This window comes from Bradysia coprophila, unplaced genomic scaffold (genome assembly GCF_014529535.1).
Source record: "Bradysia coprophila strain Holo2 unplaced genomic scaffold, BU_Bcop_v1 contig_70, whole genome shotgun sequence".
Lineage (NCBI taxonomy): Eukaryota > Metazoa > Arthropoda > Insecta > Diptera > Sciaridae > Bradysia > Bradysia coprophila.
In genome coordinates this window covers 2,886,640-2,905,028 of record NW_023503941.1, presented here as the reverse complement: position 1 = coordinate 2,905,028, position 18,389 = coordinate 2,886,640, and the positions used below count along the sequence as shown (strand labels likewise).

The window sequence follows — 18,389 nt, the reverse complement described above, 5'->3', positions numbered from 1 at the left end:
CTGTTCAACAGCTGGATATCGACTGAAGAAACTATTCTTCCTGCTTGCCTATTTGTAACTCACGTATTTGGTAGTTGGTATCTCGAGAAGTGAGAAAATTGAGAGAAAGAAAAAAGACCTCACTAGGCTTATAGCCGATCTATTCTTGTTTGTATTCTATCACAGCACTGCTTCTCAAAATATTACAGTATTACAGTAGTATTACAAAATCAGGAGACACAAAATAAGGAGGCGTCAAAATCCGGACAAAAAAACCGGAGGTGTCAAAATCCGGAGGCGGCAAAATCCGGATGCTACAAAATCCGGAGGCTTCAAAATCTTGAATTATTGAATAAATCCGGATGAAATCCGGACGAAATACGGATAATAAAAAAATAAAATTTCTGATATGTTTTGATAGTAGTGCGCCGAAGGCATAAAAAAACAGAAATTTCTGAATTTTTTGCCTCATATTTTAATCAAATTATTCTGTAAAGTGTTGACAGTTGTGGATGAGCGCCGCAGGCATAAAAAAAAGAAAAGCGGGGGTCCAGGGGGCGGCAGCCCCCTGATATATAAACAAATTTCTGAATTTTTGATTTAAAAACAAATTACTGTTTTTTTTTCCGCATATTTCAATCAAATTATTATGTTACTTGATGATTGATTAATAAGTAATATATTGTTCGTATAGTTGCGCCGCAGGCCATGAAAAATATTTAAAAAAAAGCGGGGTCGAGGGGCCGAAGGCATAAAAAAAACAGAAATTTCTGATCTTTTTGCCTCATATTTTAATAAAATTATTCTGTTAAGTGTTGACAGTGGTAGATGAGAGCCGAAGGCATAAAAAAAGAAAAAAGCGGGGGTCACAAAAACAAATTTCTAAATTTTTTGCCTCATATTTTCATAAAATTATTCTGTTAAGTGTTGACGGTGGTAGATGAGCGCCGCAGGCATAAAAAAAGAAAAGCGGGGGTCCAGGGGGCGGCAGCTCCCTGATATATAAACAAATTTCTGAATTTTTTGCAGAATATTTTAATCAAATTATTCTGTAAAGCGGTGACAGTTATGGATGAGCGCCGCAGGCATACAAAAAGAAAAGCGGGGATTTAAAAACAAATTACTGTTTTTTTGCGCCTATTTTAATCAAATTATTATGTTACGTGATGATTGATTAATAAGTCATGTGGTGTTGAATTGTAATGACGATATAGAAATATTGTTCGTATAGTTGCGCCGCAGGCCATGAAAAAAAATTTAAAAAAAGAAGCGGGGTCGAGGGGCGGCAGCCCCCGCGATGGGGGTCAAGGGGGGGGGGTGAAACAAATTATGTTCACTCGAAAGTAGAGTTCTGTCAAAGTATACAAAACACTGAAGGTAATGCATATCCACAAAAAACAATGATGTTGGCCACAAGCCAACAGTATTACGCCAAACATCACAGATGCAACATAACACATCTTAAATTCACCCGAAACTTTGTGATTCGCTGAGCGTTTGCATTACCTTCTTCTATCTTTATATACTTTGGTGAGAATTGGAACTGGACATGAATTTCTTGTTAACTATTTTGAGTTGAGTGTATAGAGTGGATGTAAGTTTTTTGATAAGTTTTTTGACTGCTCCATAAAATTAAATGTGCATCGCTCCTCCTTCTCCGAGAGGTACATGATTTATGGATGGCATCATTAAAATAGCCGAAAGCGACACATTATATTCCTATTTGTTATTCATATTCCCGTTCAAGTTGAAGTTAATTTAAGTTTCGAAATCCAACTGCAGACATAAAAGCATAAATAAACAAAAATTCAATCAAATTTCCCCAAAAAAGAGAAACATTTCCGCGTCTTCAAAAAAAAACGTTTCCCTTCCAACCTCCACACAGCGTGGTTCCATCGCAGAGCACATCAATAATAACACTCTTTCAATTTATTTATATTTCTTCAAAAGAAGATGCCTAACTCTACGCAATCATCATATTGAAGAAAGTGAACGCATAAAAAAGAAAAGAAAAGCAATTTCGGGCTACGAACTTGTGTGTTTGTGTTACATAAGAAATGTTGTTGCAGGGTATGAAATTCTAATGTGCAAAATCCATAAATCATCACATCTCCCCCCCAAATGAAAATAATCAATTTACAAATATAATTCGGCGAGGAAAAATGATCATATCAATGGGCTGTTCAAAGAGATGTAAATGTTACCAATAAAAATATTTAAATGTTTCTCTGCGGTGAGCTTTGTTACGAGCACTTTTTTTCTCGTATTCAAACAATTTACATTGACTGAAGTATCCCAGAGACCTTGTTTTCAGCGACGTCGGTTATTTATTGTCGGATATCATCGTTTATAACAAATAGTCGGGTTGCTTTCGACAACTTTCGACTTTGAAGAAAAACGACAACACACACCGTCAACGGGCTTTTCGCTGATTGAATGTCGTTACCAACGAACAATTACATGTAACACAAAGAGATGTTATAGGTACTAGATCCAAGACTCAGCCTAATAACCGATTCAATGAGATGTCATTATTGTGGACACTAACCTGACGAAACGGTTCATTTGTGTTGCGGTTGAGTTTTGAACCCACAACTGGTCAACTAATTATTCAATGCGAAGTAGGGTCGTTGCACTAGTACCAGGCCATGAAGCTATTACCGGCCATCTGTTGTCTAAACTAAAGTTGCACTAGTAACCGGCCACATTATCAGTGTATAATTTGGCCGGTTATCAGTGCTAGCCGGAAATAGGTTCATGGCCGGGTACTAGTGCATTTACCCTATCGACTTACACACTGCACTATTGAGTACTTGATGATCGCATGACGACTGTATATACTCAAAAATGTTCGATGAACAGATGCAGCTACGAAATTCCACAAGAATTTTAGCGATTGGTAATGTCTAGCTTCATAATTTGCTTAGTTGCAGTGTGTTTGGTGGCTGCAACGATATACAAACTGAATGACTCGTAATTTGAGTGCATATGTTTAGCCTACTGCCTACATTGAGGCGAAATATCAATTGGCACGTGACTTTCATCCGAGAGTATTTTGCATACTTTGTGGCGTAACTCTTGACACTTGTTAATTCAGTGCTAGGAGCAGTACTATGCATTCAATATTCCAAAGCATTATCAGTGTGCGGGTGGAAAAATTCTCAATTAGGCAAGTGCAGAGACCGTTGTCATTGCATTTCCATTGTTTCTGTAAGGCGAACCAATACAAGCATACAATTGTTGACCCCCTGTAAAAAAAGCGGAGTCTGACAACACTGCAGCCAATGCTAGATTGAAGGCTGAGACGTCTTTATGGATTAGGGCTAAAAAGATTAAATATAGACTGTCAGGATGTGAGTGAGAAAACCGAAGACCATTTAATTATAACTTGCCTTGGGGTACTTGTCAAGGTATTTGCTTCTCTTTCATCATAATACCTTGACTGCAGTGATGCCAGACTACGTTTTTTACAACTATTTCAGTTTGTAAATTACAATGAAAGTAGAGAACAGGTTTGGTCGATTGCCGAATCCGTCTTAAACGCACTCACATTTTATGTCAAGATAATATGAAAATGAGTGCGTTTAAGTACGAAAATCAAATTTTTATGTCCTCCGGGCGGACAATAGACCATACCTGTTTTACACTTTCATTGGTAAATTAGTGTCAGGTGTATCCATTCGACGAAATCAGAATTTTTTTCACACGAAGTTATCAAGAGGATTGGTGTCCTTTGAAGACAACACCTCACTAACAAACGCTTTTTTTCTTCGAATTATTAACAAAATAGAGGCAACATCGAGAAAATTGGCAGCGAAAATAAATATAAACTTTTCCGGTTTCGGTTTTTTATTTGGGTAAATTTATTGGCAAAGCAAGTTTTGCACGACGATAAAGTAACGAAGGGTTTAAATGGTTATGTGGGGGAGTGCAATGGAATTTATTTTGTGTGTTTCCGAGAAAAGGGGTTCCGAGAAGAAAATGGGATACTTTGCGGATGTATTTTATGCGAAATGATTTTCCATGAACACATTTTGCGGTAGAAGTTAAAATAATTAATAATTTACTGAAAAGGGATATGGCTCTGCAAACAATGATCTGATTTACTGGGGTCAAATGTAATTGAAAAAGAAGAAACAAAGGATGAAAAAAAACCTTTGCTCCGAAGCATATCTTAAGTTCGGTTGAGGCAGATAATTGGATAACTTAACAATCCATTTGAGCAGTTTAGGATAATACTGAGTTTGTGGTTGCTAAATTGAAATTCATGGAACAAAACATTTGTGAATTGATTTACATGATCAAAGTGGAAGCTTACATAATCCCTTAAAGAGAACCATGTGTGACGTAAGTTGCTGTAGCCACACACAGCGACGCGAAAGAAACCTAATTCAAATTTTTATTTTATTTACTGTGATACTGTCAAACGTGACAGAAGAACAAAAGAAAAATTGAAATTAAGTAGCTTTCGCGTCGCTATGCGTAGATAGGTTAAAATTATCTGCTGTAAACAAAATGGATCATCGATGATGAGAACTATCTCCGATAATTTGAGGAGATGATTTCGTATCGTCTAATTGTCAGCCAGGAAATTAGTTTCACAACTTGCAGTAAGTTTGGTGGCTGCGTACACACTGACTGACTCGTATGGATGCAATGTGTTTGGTGGCTGCATACACACTGACTGAATGCCTCGTACGAATGAATTTGTGTGCATACATCGAGGCATATATCGAGCGTACATTCAGGCGAGGTATCAATAAAGCACGTGACTTGGATAGTATTTGCATACGTCGAGGTGTACAAGATTTTATTTTTATGAGTCTACGACAATTTGCTCATCTTTAGAGCAGAGAAGTCTTTGTATAACCCTCAGGTCTAACAATTCTTTTGTACAGACGAACAGTTCCCTTTCGTGCCATGAATTTGATTTCATTTCGATGAAATGTTGGCTTTGTCACAGTATGAACAGCCAAACAAAAGTGTCACCCAGACAAAGATGAGTTGAAATTTAAATCAAATCATCGATAACATCCTTTCCGTTCAATCCATTCACAGCGAATTTTATTAATATTCGCAGCATACTTTCCGCGAGAATATTTATTTAATATCCAGACCCTTCAATTCCACTTCTGCGATGGAAAGTGGAAATCATTTTCAAATTGCCATTTTTATAAAGAAAAAGTCATTGAAACACAACACACACACAAACAACAACTCCCGCACATATTTATGGAGAGAAAGAGATTTGGAACGTGTAATAGCTCTGTAAGACACTCGAGAAAAAAAGGATGTTTTCCACTGGCTTTAGGATTTGTATTTACGATAATGCTCGTTTCACTTAGGCTCATTTCGAAAGAATGATGTGGAAGAAGAAAAAACCAACCAAAATAACCCGGAGGGTGATGAACGAACATTTAAAAATAAATAATCATAAAAGGAACTGCAAAAAGGGTATAACATACACGTTGCGTGTCGTGTCTTCTGTGCGAAATAATTCATATTCCTGTGATGTTCCACAATAGGGGGTGCCAGTGATCCGCAAAAGTGGTATGCTAAAGCGACGAAATGCCTGGGAAGCACTGGCCGTAAAACTAATCTTCATATTTTCTTGATAGAACGGTGTTAGGGAATCTCGCGCCGCGTCATTCACAATAACTCACAAAGTGACATCTTCCTTATACAAAATGTGTCAAAATGTGAATTATTGTGAATGACGCGGCGCGAGATTCCTATCAACCCTTAAGGGAGCCATGGGACTACAGATTCCTTCAATAAATCAATTCGGATCAAGTCGGTCCACAGGCATTTCGTCGCTTCCTTTTTTTAGACCCCACATACTGTAAACTCCCTAAAAGTTTGTCGCAGTAAAAATAGTCCCATCACTCTCAAAGTATATAAAGACTTTCAGGTGAATTCATTTCTGTCATGTTGAAATCGTCATAATTTCGTGTGACTAATGTTGTTGCATCTGCTAAGTTTGTATGGAATCAAATTCACTAGCTGCAACTTAACGCAAACGAATTCAATAACTGAATTCACCTGAAAATAGGGATCGCTGCGTCAAGGAATAAGGATGGGGTTGAAACGCACTCATTTTCATATTATTTTGACATGATTAACGAATCGGTCATACCTGGTGTGTCCATTTCTTACTGTCCCACGAATCGACGTAAACACAAGATCGTAAAACTTTTGTCAAATCGAACTATTTGATCGGACTTGTTCTGTCGGATAAACAGCTGTTCCATTGAGTCACATAAAAGTGGTTCACCCCTATGACAAAAAGAGTTTTCCTTTCGTTCGAAATAATTTTTTTGTTTTTGTATAAAAACAAACACATGTAGCGCACAAACATGATTGGTATGATGATAATAAAAACCATAAATTCTATACGTTCCGCATTTAAAGGATATCATGTATGATGAGATGACAACAAGGAAATTTAAGAATTTTTTTTTGATGAAAAATTCAGATTTAGAAAATGTCTTTTGTTATCTCGGTTAAAATCGTGCTTCCCTTCGGGGACTATAGTGAATAACACATTGAAATAGATACGAAGCGAGGAAGTGGAAGTAAGAAAACATCCAAAGACAATCGGCGTTTTTAACCCCCTTGGAAAACAGAAAATCTCTTCATTATGACCATCGATGTGGACTGGATGGTATAGAATTCATTGTACACTGCAATCGGCTCAATAAAGAAAGTCCCATCACTAAAGAGACGCGACCCTCCCCAAAGGTCCTAGTATATATTACGACTCGGAACGATTGTACATTTAAAGTCAAGTCAATAAGCTTCTTTCACTGGAATCTCGATCGTCATACGTTCGACGAGTTCATATGTTTCATATTATATTCATGAAAATCGAACTTCCATAAATCAAAGTGGAAATTTATTGCTTTTCGTTGGCGTTTTCTTTCGAAACAAGGAGTCTTGTTAGGCTCGTACGACATGGAATGAAAATCTGCTCGCGTCACGCTTCTTCCAGCACATTTTCCAGTCTTATTCTCTGTTAAGAAATCGTTTTAGTTTGATTAGACTATCAAGTTGACAATTCGTCTATTAAACTGTCCCCGTGCGGATATCATCTGTTACCGATAACATCTGCAGTTATAAATGACCTCTAACTAATGTGGCTTAAATAGGAAAAATCATGTTCAAAAATAATGAAGTAAATGATTTCAAATCCTGAAATTACGTAGAACAAAATGAAGTAATAGATCCAATAGTAAAATGTCTGATATGTTTGCAGTCTGTGAAAAGTTAAGTTGACAGTTTATCCATCAAGTTAGCCTATCAAGCTCACAGTTTCACTAGTAGACAATGGTCTACATTGGTTTAAGTAAAGTATGCAACCAGTCGGTGAAATGAAATTCGCATACATTTTTCCGCACGAGCTGGAAATTTTGACAGATGGGCCATACATTTTGTGTCAAAATTCCATTTCACCGACTGGTTGCATTGTTGGCCTTAAGGTTGACTGTTAAGAAGCTCAATGTTCTGAAAGAACAGGTTAAGACAGTTTCGAGTTTATCACGAAGGCGGTGTGATCAAAATTTTCCTGTAGCGCCAACTAGGCTTGGAACATTTTATATGACGATTTCAACTTAACAAAAAAAAAATTGTTTTCAAGTTGACTTTTCAAACAATATACATGTCTGAATTGTCAAGATTTGTGTTTCACCGGTGTTGAGGAATTTCGCGTCACGTCATTCACAATAACCCACAAAGTGACATTTTTTTTATCATGGGCGCGCGTTAGCATAGCGCCCGTGACGCAAGTCCTATTACTAGAAAAAATTTCAAAAAAAAATTTTTTGTCGTAGACTGCAGAACCATATATACAGCGAATATTGAAGTTCCACAATTCAAATACAAATGACTCCAAATTACCATTAAAAAAAACTAGGCGTCCGTACGAGTTCAACGAGCTATCACACGTTCTTGCAGCTTAAAATTTGGCCACGCAAAAAATCTTCCAAGAAGCCCAATTTCCATAGATTTTGGTCACTTTAAACGAAATGAAAAAATCCTACGTTACTTTGTTAGTCCGTCCGTCCGTCCGTGTTTCCTATCTTCTAAAGTCTTCTTTAGATTTTGTTGAAATTTTAAGAGTAGATTCTAGTCGTCATTCTAAGACATTCCAGAAAAAAAATTGGGGAAACCGGCCTCGTTTCGGAGCTAGGGCTCCTCGAAGTTCCCATATAGGCCCCATATAAGAACACCTTTAAGTGTGTATGTGTGGATGGGTATGGTAGAACAAATTTTTCAAATTTTTTCAAATTTTTCATTTTTTTTACATTTTCCAAATTTTTTCAAATTTTTCAAATTTTTAAAATTTTTTTAAATTTTTAAATTTTTTTTAAAATTTTCAAAAAATTTCCAAATTTTTTTCAATTTTTTCAATTTTTCAAATTTTTTAAATTTTTTCAATCTACTAATTCTTTCAAAAGAACTGATATCAGTCAAAAACACTCAAAAGAGTAAAAGTGACGCAAGTCCCTGTGCATACTTCCAAAACAACTGATATCGCTGGAGGTGCCACTTTGTGACGCAAAATTTTTTTGGTACAATTTTGTTTCTAGAATTTCTTTGGTCAAATTTTTGCTGTTACAGTTTTTGCGTACAAGCGCAGAATGCGTCACCTCCAGCGATATCAGTTGTTTTGGAAGTATGCACAGGGACTTGCGTCACTTTTACTCTTTTGAGTGTTTTTGACTGATACAAAATGTGTCATTTTGTCAATTATTGTGAATGACGCGGTGCGAAATTCCTAGCCGCCGTTTCACCTGCCTTCGTAAGTATCTTAACCTGTTCTTTCAGAACCTTGAAGAAGCTCCCGAAGTTGATAGACGAACTGTCAAACATCGAAGTATCGTTCGACATTTAATCATGTTCATAGTTAAAATCTGGATCGTTCGGACTTAGTTACGTTGTAACTTTTGCTTGCGAGTATTCTATTATTGCCTACGCCCAAGTCTTGCGTTGCTCCATTATTTGTTCTTGTTGTTGTTTTATCTTATTGCCCTCTATCCATATTTATATAAACATTGAAAACATCTAGAGCATACATAACCGCCACCATAAAAAGGAATACAAATGATATCCTCATAAATTTTTGTTTCACAGCAAATATTCCAATAAACATTCCCAACATACACACATACACCACAACCAACGACACCCATTATAAACATCAGTGGAAGCAATAAATTTCTTTCAATATAGATTCAGAAATATAAAAATTTATTATCTCCTTTTATCGATAAATCATGGAAATTTTCAAAAGGTTTGCCAGCTTTTTACCTTTGGAGGCTTTAGATGTTGTAGCTGGTGCTGGTACATCCATCCAATACACACTTTTGAGACGTTAGACAAAGTGTTATTTATAGCAAATAAACACAAAGTTGCTCTCTCTAAACTGATTCGAGGCAACGCACTTCAAGCATCAAGAGTGGTACTCTTAATATAGTACTGAAACTGGACAATGTGTCCTATAAATTTTGGCACCGAATTTTTTTCATACAAAACAGTGCTCAGTTTGACAGCTGTCATTACAATCACTCATGCCTGAAGTGCGTTGCTTAAAGCAATGTTTTTCGTATACTTCGTTATAATTACGAAGACAACTTTTCATATTGATCAATATATTGGAATTGAGTTAGTGAGAAAAATGTTAAGTTGGTACACATGCGGCGAGATAGAAGAAACATGCGAATGACAGCTGGCACCTATGGGAGAAAATTCGTTTCCACACATGCCAGCTGTCATTCACATATTCTTTCTATCTCGCCACATGTGTACCAACTTAACATTTCTATATCTTTTGAAGTTAGTTGGCGATCAATCACTATTGCAGGCCTTATCTCAAAATAAGTTTTCCATGTAGCAGCTCCGAAAACCGTACTTTTCATGATTCAAACACAACTTGTTAAATTCATTACATAACCCCTGACATAACCGTAATCGGCTTCGCCTCGAATCCACAAAATTCAAAAAGAAACTCGATTTTTCAGTGATGTAAAGATTGTTTCATGGTATGTCATTCCACATGCATCAAATACTGTTCGAAGTGCGAGCGTTTTGACAAATTGTTTTGAATCACAGCACTGCTCCTAGCACATAATTTGGAGCCAGGGAAAAATTCTTGGTGTGAGTTAAAACACACATACATGCAATTATTTGACTTAAGACGTGTTAAAACTAGAAGCAGTGCTATTGAATCATTCAAATTATGAATCGAAAAACGTGGAACTTTTCGATTCGTTTCAAATCGATGACTAGTGAAGACAATCACAGACATCTGCGCATCTCAGCTGACGACAGATAGAGCCAGTGCTTTTTCTAGTTGACTATTCTTTTTCGGTTCTAAGAGAACATTGACATAGCACTTCACAAAGATGCGTACGTTATCATGTACACCGTAACTTGTTCTTTCTATCTAACACTAACGTAACCCACGTAACCTTACTTTTTATTCGTCAAATGTTACGTTAATTCTGCTAACAAGGATGGCATTTCAAACGTACTTGAAGATGATCCACACCAAAAATCGTCGATTTATCGTCAGAAGCACAGGAGATCAATGTCCCTATATAGATGAGTTTCAAGGTTATTTCAACTGTCAAAACGTCATCGATAGGACATAACCAAAAAAATTATTTGTGACGATATGTTTGCAAAAGCGTTGAGGCTATAGCTCTGTGGATGCTTTCAATCGTTTTCGGCTTGTCGAAAGTCGTTTTGCCGTACGATATTCTATACATAGTATTCTAAACGGTTTGCAATCAGTTCAGAGAATCTTTTTCCGCCAGGAGCCGAAGACAAATTTTAGTTTTTTTTCGGGTCTCTCTTTTTGCTTGTAATGCAAAATGCAAAACAAAATTCTTTCAAAATTTTGGTTTCGCGAGTTTATCACTGAATTGCATTAATCACAGTACTGAAATACTTTGCAAAGTACAAAGATCAGATGGAAACATCATGGGCGCGCGTTAGCATAGCGCCCGTGACGCAAGTCCTATTACAAGAAAAAATTTAAGAGGGCAGACTAGGTGCGAAGTAGGCTATATATTGAAAAATTGGTTTTAAAATTAATGTAGACCATATAATGAAAATCTGTTCCAGCAATTAGATGAGCAATATGTTTATCTATCTCTAAAAAATGAAAAACGATTTACAATAAGCAACAGTTGGAAGAAAACCGATTTCCAAAAAAATATTGCATAGCCTAACTTTAAGCGACGTTCATATTTTGGAAATCGGTTTTCTTCCAACTGTTGCTTATTGTAAATCGTTTTTCATTTTTTAGAGATAGATAAACATATTGCTCATCTAATTGCTGGAACAGATTTTCATTAAATGGTCTACATTAATTTTAAAACCAATTTTTCAATATATAGCCTACTTCACACCTAGTCTGCCCTCTTAAAAAAAAAAATTTTGTCGTAGACTGCAGAACCATATATACAGCAAATATTGAAGTTCAACGAGCTATCACACGTTCTTGCAGCTTAAAATTTGGCCACGCAAAAAATCTTCCAAGAAGCCCCATTTCCATACATTTTGGTCAATTTCAGTACTTTAAACGAAATGAAAAAATCCTACGTTACTTTGTTAGTCCGTCCGTCCGTCCGTCCGTGTTTCCTATCTTCTAAAGTCTTCTTTAGATTTTGTTTAAATTTTGGGAGTAGATTCTAGTCGTCATTCTAAGACATTCCAGAAAAAAAAATTGGGGGTGACCGGCCTCGTTTCGGAGCTAGGGCTCCTCGAAGTTCCCATATAGGCCCCATATAAGAACACCTTTAAGTGTGTGTGTGTGGATGGGTATGGTAGAACTTTGTTCGCTTTTCAAAAAAATTTTGCGTCACAAGTGGCAGATGTTGAGGAAAGTACTGTTAAGAAATTTTTTAAAATAGGCAAGAATATGTCCTAATACGTCCGAATCATCTGCCACTTTGTGACGCAAAATTTTTTTGGTAAAATTTTGTTTCTAGAATTTCTTTGGTCAAATTTTTGCTGTTACAGTTTTTGCGTACAAGCGCAGAATGCGTCACCTCCAGCGATATCAGTTGTTTTGGAAGTATGCACAGGGACTTGCGTCACTTTTACTCTTTTGAGTGTTTTTGACTGATATAGAGTTGCAACTTGCAAGTAGAATAACAAGCATTAGCGACATCACATACGCTGTTACGTTAGTCATTTCTAATGAAAAATCACATAGATCGACAATCGACTGCCATAGAAGTACGATAGCCTTGTACTTGATTTTTTCTTTTTGAACTACGATACCCTAACCTAACGATCGTCAATTAATTTGTTTACACAAATGAACTGTTTTCGCCACACCAGAAATTACCTAACCACACATCCGTTTTATCATCAACGAAATTTGTCGGAAAGAAAAATGGAATGGCTGATTATGATAAGAACATGAAGAGAGGGAGAGAGAGAGAGAAAAGAGAAACTAGAACATTGACATTGACTGAATTTGTGAAGAAGTAAACAAATCAACAATCTCGCATAGCACATCATCATCACTGCTCGGCGTCTTATTTATATAAATTAAAAAAAAATGTTTTTTGGTGAATTATAAACAATTTTCGTTTTGATTACAAATTTTTTTAGATTCTTCTTTATAACAACTAGAATTGGGCCGGAAATCAACGATAATCGAATTAAATTTAACTGGCTCTCAGTTTCGTATTTACGTATTCAGCTTCAGAACATGGGCACTTATATGTAGCTTTCATGCTGTAACACTCTATCCGACGTGAAACATTTTACGCAGTGCACAGTTTATGAATTTATTAATTCACAGAAAGTATTCTCTGCGATTAGGACCCGTCGTTGACGTTACAACGAAATGAAAGACTGGTCGGTTTCTGCGGCACATTCGTAACAATATGGTTCTTTATAGAAAGCTTCCAGATAAGTAAAAACGACTCAGTGCAGGTCGACAGATTACAAGAAACTGACATCACTTGAGGCAGGCTTCATTCTGTCTTCACGTTTCAGGTCAAGTTACGGCAAAAACCAAATGGTCAGTTATTTTCAGGTCATATAGTTTAGACGACCCTGAACAGGTCCGAGCGTTTTTTGTTGGACAAAGCAGAGTCGTACTTTTCGCAATCTTCTGTGGACTTAGAAAACTGTACAGTCAGAGGCAGTGAAATTCCGGCATGAATTTGATTTAGCTGTTTTTCAGCTGATCCACAGAAATAATCAAAAATTAGTATTATGTCTTCCATACGGTCCTACCACTACAACAGGCGTGCGTGTAGCAGCTGACGCAACCGTATAAACAAGTAAAAACAGCTGAAAAAAATGTTAGAATTTCACTGCCTCCGACTCATAAAAAATACTGGAGAGAAGTTGAGGAGTACCAAAGTGTTACAAGTTGTCAAACTAAGGTCATATTTCAATCTAAGTTTGTGAAGTTCGCTTTCCTTAGTTTTTTCATGCGGGAAACCTCGGTAATTTTTGCTATCCTGTCTTAGGCGATTTAAAAATATTGCCTTTCACATCCTCCTTGCGGGATAGACTTTGTTTTCTACAATGGGTTATTTGATTACCAAGGGGAGAAAATAGGCAATTCCAACAGAGCGAAGCGAGTGCCTCAAACTTTCTATCTTGTTGGAATTTCAAACTCAATTTTTCTTCCGTGCGTGGCGTGAATAATCGTATTTATCCACGAAAAAACACACCAAGTTATTATTCTATTGATTAAAATCAAAACAAAGCGACTGTTGCAAAGCGAAAAAACCGTTGCTCATCCCATGGAAACAAGAGGTGAGAAAATAAAAATTTTCTCACCGGAACTGTCTTCGAATAGAGCGTCAACAGAACGTCATCTTCTCACCGTCTTTGTGTGGAGAAAACATCGGCTATCCACGCCGCACGGAAGAAAAAATCTTCCAAACCAATCCGAGATTACCCGCTCTAAGTGCTTACGAAGAATTCAATTGACTCTGGTTAGAATTAACATTCATCAACAAACTTAATCAACCGTACGGGTCACTCTAATTTAATAATGTTGTGCACGAGTGCCAGCACTACGTTACTTACATTATGTTCGAGTTAAATGAAAAATGATTGCCTCTCTCGGACAGTGAAACCGAGAGTATATAAAGGCAGACGCAACGGTTTGCGCGGCATTAGTGACGAAAAACTCGTACGTTGTGCAGAAAATTTTCAATTATTTCCCCGGAGTGCAATTGGATTATGCGAAAATGAATTCAAAATTATTTGCTATTTGTGTACTATTGGTGTTGGTGTCCGTCATCTCACTATCTCAGGGCAATGCGGTCAACACACAATTCGATCAAATCGGTAAGAAAATTATTTGCGCAAAACAAAGTTTCTCGATCGTTCTTTAAAAAATTTTAAATTTAACAAAATGTTCTTTTGTTGATTTTTGGATTTGACAAAAACATTTTTTTTTTGTTCTTTCTCCAGATAATGTTGTGAGTGGACAATCTGAAAGTCTTGTTCGTCAAAGACGGGACGTTTTGTGTGACGAGGCAAAGTGTGCGTTGGAATGCATTTCGAAGGGAAACTTACTCGGAGGAAGCTGTACCCTTTGGTTCTTCTGTTCATGTAAATAATTAGTTCTTTTTTGTAATTTTCGGTGAAAAATTTCTATTTTTGTCAATTATGAAGCAATTAATGTAAATAAAGAAAAACGAAAACGTAGAAATGGATTTTTTAACAGTGCTAAAGCTAAGTTCGAAGTGTAGATGGTGTCGACGTAACAAATTGGTGAATGTCTTCAAGAAGATTACGGCTGTGACTGTCAGAATTACACAGATTACTTTTGCATGACAATGTGACTCGAATTCAAATTTTTCTTTTGTCCCATCTGTCAAGTTTGACAGTATAACAAAAGAAAACTTTGAATTAGGTCCCTTTTGCGTTGCTATGTGTAGCTAGAACAAGGCAATCTATGCGAAAGTATGGCGAAAGTACTGGTATGTGGTACTTGTTAAAATGTTGCTATTATCAAAGAATGCAATGTACCCAGTGCTGCTTGCCTCTGAGAATTTTTTTTTAGAGAAAATCGAGTAAATTTCACAAAAATCAAGAAAATTTAGAAAAATCGAGGAAATCTGGAAAATGTAAATTTTCTTCAATTTTTCGGATTTTCTCGAAGAAAATTCTTTTCTCGAAGGCCAAGGAAATAAAAAAGTCAATTTGAGGTGTTGGTCGGCTATTCACGCCGTAAGTGTGCCTAAAATTTGAATTTCAAGTGAACGCGAACGATTCGATGAAAAAGTGAACCGAAAAGTAAATTTCAACGCTTCCTTGTATGAAAATGACGTTGCGTTGGAAACCGCACTTACGGCGTCAATTCTAATTATTATTCATCTTTGATAACGCTGAAATGTCTCCTCTTCGTTTACGTTTTCTTCCCTGTCTTATTTTTTCTGCCGATGCGAAAAAGCACAAGGGACACATTACATGACTAACTTACGAGCCGCCGTTAATTTCAATAGCAATTTTGCATTGTTACCATTGGTGCCTTCCCCCAGACCTTTCAGTTTCTTCTAAAAATTTCCATATTTACAAGCTATGGCTGCGTCGTAGAACGAGTTTAAGGAAATGATAATGAGGAATGAAAACAGACGAAGCATTTAAAATCTGTTTCGATGAAATGTTTCATTGTTCTACTGTCACCTTTGACGCCGAACGAAACAATGAAAAAATTTGATCGAAACCAACGCACTTCAAGCATAAGTGGTACTCTAAATAGGGTACTGAAACTTGACAGTGCTCCATACAAAATTTTACACTGTAAAAAGAGTGGGGATAAAATTTCATACAAAATAGTACTCTATTTGGCAGCTGTCATTAATAGCACTTTTGCTTGAAGTGCGTTGTCGAAACAGATTCTCAATACTTGGTTTGTTTTCAGCTTTCCGTTCTACAATCATGAAATTGAAACCTCTGTAACGGAAATGGTTGTTACCCTGTATCTCACTCCAACAAAATATTTGAATCATTACTTAGCTATGGTGATATGCAGCGATAACAGCACAATCACAAGTTAACAATAATTTCTACTGCGCAGCACATTCTATTTATAAACTCGAACCGCCAATGTGTAATGAAAAATAAATTGAGTTTTGAACCGTTCGTTGGTCTTGCCCTCATTTCAGCCAGATAGTTCCGAAGCGGAATCAGCTATCGATAATAAGCTTTAATGGTGTTTCGGATCAGAAAAATGTTAAGTTGGTACACATGCGGTCCACGCTTCAAGTAGTCCATCGATCTCGTATCGTTTGGAACATTTCGGAGAAATATTAGGTAAGTGTTTGAGTCGCGAATAAACTCCGAAAAGAACTAAAATTAGAAGAAACTGTTGACAACTGACGTCATGTCAGGATGGGAAATGGCACGGGTATAGAGAGGAAACATCTAAGAAAGCGAACTACGAACTCAAAGTTTTCAATTCCCTTTCCTAATTCCGTACGAAGCGCCTATTTCTTCAATTTGAGTTAAACAAAGCCTTAAATACACATTTACTGTCTCAAAGCCCAGAAACCAGGGCCGTGGCTAGACTCGATTTTCAGGGTGTGCTCAGCTCCGAGGGAAAAAAACATTTACAAATTCATGGTATACCCTCCTGTTAAGTTATTCGTCTAACATTATGGGTCTAACACAAACATCATGACTAATTAATAGGTTTGGATCTTTCGTTTCTGGATTTCAATTAAAGATTTATAAATTCATCGACTGACAGATGGTATGTAAGATCGACTCTCTTTTTTTGGACGATGTAATCCATGCTTCCACCACATACTTCGATCTTTTAAAAACGGCTTCAATTTTCTTCTTTCTTCTGCAAACCGTGCAACTCTTGACGTGCAGTGGAAGCAAACTACACGATAAAAATTCAATGTTTGCCGTCTGCGTTTGGTCATCAAGTTTCCTTTGCAATTACAATCAAATTGATCAGGCATCTCACGGTTGTATCGCCGTAAGATTTCATAGGATCTAACGTGGGTCTTCCCGGATGTGCATACGGTGTGCAGATCGACTTTGGTTCTTATGCCTTCGAATACTTAAAGGCTTGTTCAAGGTATTTTTTGGTCCGGCAAGACTCGCAATGTCTTTTAAATACGTTGTGGTCACAACTTTCGTGTGACTCCATTGTTATACTCTTTGAATTTACTGAAAACAATTTTTTTTAGCAGTTGATTGGGCTGTAGTCAACGAATAACTACAGTACAGGTACATATTGCAACCGGCTTATATAGACTTTTCTCACACACAATTGTATCCTCCGCGCAAAAGTCCATGCTTCATACGCATAAAAAAAAACAATTCGTTCCTCCGCGCAAAAGTCCATCGACTTTATACACAAAACGTTCCTCCGCACAAAAGTCCATGCTTCATACGCATAAAAAAAAACAATTCGTTCCTCCGCGCAAAAGTCCATCCTTCATACACACAAAAAAGGAACATTCTCCGCGCAAAAGACCATGCTTCATACACAAAAAAAAAACAATTCGTTCCTCCGCGCAAAAGTCCATGCTTCATACACACAAAAAAGTAACATTCTCCGCGCAAAAGTCCATGCTTCATACACAAAAAAACAATTCGTCCCTCCGCGCAAAAGTCCATCCTTCGTACACACAAAAAAGGAACATTCTCCGCGCAAAAGTCCATGCTTCATACACACAAAAAAGGAACATTCTCCGCGCAAAAGTCCATCCTTCATACACACAAAAAAAGTAACATTCTCCGCGCAAAAGTCCATCCTTCGTACACACAAAAAAGGAACATTCTCCGCGCAAAGGTCCATCCTTCATACACACAAAAAAGGAACATTCTCCGCGCAAAAGTCCATCCTTCATACACACAAAAAAGGAACATTCTCCGCGCAAAAGTCCATGCTTTATACACAAAATGTTGCAAAAGCCCATCGTCCATAAATTTCCATCGACCATAATATATACACGGAAGAACACAACGCATAACATTATACACACAATAATTGCGTGTTCTTCAGTGTATATATTATGGTCGATGGAAATTTATGGACGATGGGCTTTTGCAACATTTTGTGTATGAAGCATGGACTTTTGCGCGGAGAATGTTACTTTTTGTGTGTATGAAGCATGGACTTTTGTGCGGAGGAACGTTTTGTGTATAAAGTCGATGGACTTTTGCGCGGAGGAGCGAATTGTTTTTTTTGCGTATGACTTGCACACAATATTACATTTCTCCGCGCAAAAGTCCATCGTCCATATAAATTGATGCAATTTATGTGCTGCTTAGAATGTGCAGTTATGTCGTTATTTTACTTTTAAAGCTGAATTCAGACTTGTCCGTTTGGTTCATCCGTTTACTTGACTAAAGAGCACGTGTTATAACAGGCATATCATGTGTGCTCTTGTTTAAAACCA

General features: G+C 37.0%; 1 long non-coding RNA gene across 1 annotated transcript; it reads left to right on the top strand.

The window, feature by feature from the left end:
* Nucleotides 1-14,111: 14,111 nt before the first annotated feature.
* LOC119083734 lies at nucleotides 14,112-14,673 on the top strand. Its single transcript, XR_005088913.1, has 2 exons — nucleotides 14,112-14,310; nucleotides 14,437-14,673. It is a non-coding gene; the product is annotated as an uncharacterized LOC119083734 (long non-coding RNA).
* The last annotated feature ends 3,716 nt before the right edge of the window (nucleotides 14,674-18,389 follow it).